The sequence below is a fragment of the Myotis brandtii genome, unplaced genomic scaffold (assembly GCF_000412655.1).
Source record: "Myotis brandtii unplaced genomic scaffold, ASM41265v1 scaffold34, whole genome shotgun sequence".
Lineage (NCBI taxonomy): Eukaryota > Metazoa > Chordata > Mammalia > Chiroptera > Vespertilionidae > Myotis > Myotis brandtii.
Genome location: NW_005363098.1, coordinates 1 through 2,865, shown reverse-complemented (window position 1 = coordinate 2,865; position 2,865 = coordinate 1). Strand labels below are relative to the sequence as shown.

The 2,865-nt window shown below is 45.2% G+C and overlaps 1 pseudogene; it reads left to right on the top strand.

Moving 5' to 3' along the window:
- The first annotated feature begins 1,999 nt into the window (after positions 1 to 1,999).
- LOC102246031 lies at positions 2,000 to 2,754 on the top strand (annotated as a pseudogene).
- The last annotated feature ends 111 nt before the right edge of the window (positions 2,755 to 2,865 follow it).

Here is a 2,865-nt window from a genome sequence, read left to right as displayed (position 1 = left end):
ACTTTAGGGATCCCTGGGGGAAATGAAACACGAAGGGTTCAGAGGAGAACCACAAAGATAAGGAAAGGCTGTGAGAGGAAAAGTGGAGAAACTGGGTAAATGTACATCAGAGGCCTGACCCCGTCACTGCAGCCTTCACATTGGGCTGTGCCGTGGCCCACTCGCTGTTGGCAGCAACCAACACTGGCCTGGAGGGGAAAAAGCAATCCCGTTAGTTGAAGGTCCATTTTTAATTAAAATTTACTATAGGCAGTTTGTTTTCAAAAGGAAGTATTCCAAAATAATAATTTGTAGATGGGTTGTTGAGGATTCTGAAGTGTGTTGGTGGTTATTTCATCAAAATAATCTTAAGGCTTAATGTAGCTCCAAGTCTTGTAAACTGCTGGTGGCCTCATTGGAGGGCCGAAAAATCAGTGAATCTAAGCATCACTAATTATTGGGCAAGCAGATATTAATCCTCTGATTATATATTCCATCTGGACAAAAATATTGAACTTGAATCAAATCTATAGCTATCCTAATTTTGAGGAAATATAGGAGATAGATACACAAGTTAAATAAATACCATGAGGAAGCAGTATTCAAATCCAGAAAGAAGGACATTTTATAGAACTAGTCCTGCCTCTTCAACAAGAAGTCAATGAAGAGGGATCTTTTTCTAGATTAAGACTTAAAGGAACATGACCACTAGTTGCACTGTCCTGGATTGGATCCTGGTTTATAGACCAACTGCAAAGGACATTTTTTTGGGACAACTGGGAAAATTTAGATATGGATGAGGTATGAGATACTAAAAAATTTTAAAAATGTGAAATTAATTTTATTTGGGGCACATTCTTTTAGGGGAGGTACAATTTACTTTTAACTGCCAAAGCAGAAACAAAAATGTCACAAGTTTAAAGAATGAATACTACCTAAAGGCTTGGCACATAGTAGGAGCTCAATAAATGATAACTCTTTTCACTTTCATTTGTTCCTTTTTGTTTGTCAGTGAGTGACTGGGAGAGTAGAATAAGCAGCTTCACATGACATTATGGGTGACCTCAGTAAGGTGTCACATAGTAGTGGCTGAGGCCAAGGAGATCAGTGGTGTCCAGGGAACTACAAGGTAAAAACTTAAGGGGATCTGAAGCCTTGAATTAGCCATGATGAGAACAACCATTTATAGCAGAGCTTATACAACGCTGCAGCCTGGATCCCTTAACAAAATAGGAAGGGCATGAGGGTTCCAGAGTTTGCTAGTGAGGACCAAGTTGGGTGCTAAGATGACATCTTTGTGGCTCTGACTCCCTAGTGTTCCTTTTGGTTGGTACGAACTTGGATTGCACTTGTAATAAAGACAAACAAAAGTTGCCTATGCTTGAATAAAAAAGATTTAATCAAAAGAGGTGACAGCAGGTCTCCTCTGGAGTAACTTCAGGGCAATTATCTTATAGATGGTTGTTTAGATATGTCAGGGAAACTTATGAGAGAGCTTGAAATTGCCAGGAAGGATTACTAGGTATCCTGTCTAGTGCAATTTTCTATGTCCTTTCATCATCTTTGGGCTATTTTGCAACTCTGTAAGTTGTAGAAAACTGATAGCAATGCCAAGTCACTCTTGTCTATAGACCTAAATGTTAATTTTGATTGGTAGAGATGCAAGTGATTCTTACCTTATGGATCTTGACAAGTTGTCTTAGATCAGGCTGCCATAATAAAATACCACAGACTGGTGGTTTAAATAGAAATTTATCTTCTCACAGTTCTGGAGGCTGGCAGTCCAAGATTAGGGCACCAGCATGCTCAGGTGCTGGGGAGAGCTCTCTTCTGGCTTCAGAGGGCTGCCTTCTTGCTGTTTCCTCATAAAGCACAGGGAAAGAGTGACAGAGGGTGAGAGAGAGTGATGAAGGTCAAACATATGTGAGAATAATAATAATAATAAAAAGCCCGGCTCCTCTCCGCGGCAGCGCATAGCGGTGGCAGGGGCTCCCTGTAGTCCAAGCCCAACGGTGCAGGACCCTCCCGGCGGTCAGGGCGGGGCGCCATGTGGTTCATGTACGTGCTGAGCTGGCTGTCGCTCTTCATCCAGGTGTCCATCACGCTGGCCGTCGCGGCCGGACTCTATTACCTGGCGGAACTGATAGAAGGGTACACAGTGGCCACCAGCAGGATCATCAAATACATGATCTGGTTCTCCACAGCTGTGCCGATTGGCCTCTACGATTTTGAGCGCTTCCCCACCTGCATGATTGGCGTGGGCCTCTTCACCAACCTCGTCTACTTTGGCCTCCTGCAGACCTTCCCCTTCATCATGCTGACCTCGCCTAACTTCATCCTGTCATGAGGACTAGTGTGACAGATTTTGCGGAGGAATATCATCCTAGCATTTCAGTTTTTTTTTTTGCGGAGGAATATTATCCTTTCTCAGAGGTCCTGGCCTATTTCACTTTCTGTTGTGGATCATCCCGTTTGCGTTCTTCGTGTCACTGTCGGCTGGGGAGAACGTCCTGCCCTCCACCGTGCAGCCAGGAGATGACGTGGTCTCCAATTACTTCACCAAAGGCAAGCGGGGCAAACGCTTAGGGATCCTGGTTGTCTTCTCCTTCATCAAAGAGGCCATTCTACCCAGTCGTCAGAAGATGTACTGACGCCCCTGGGGAGGGGATGTTGGGGCGAGATCAGGAGAGTCAGGCCCCTGGGCCTCTCTGTGAGCCTGGAAGGTTCCTTCCCCCAGCCCTGGCCTGACTTCCTTCAAGACTCCCTGGAGCCTCCACCCCCACCTTCCACGGGATGCACAGCTAGGCTCAGATCTGATGCTGCTAGAGGCCATGACCTAGCAGCCCTATCCCTATCCCCATCCCTATCCTTATCCCTATCCCTATC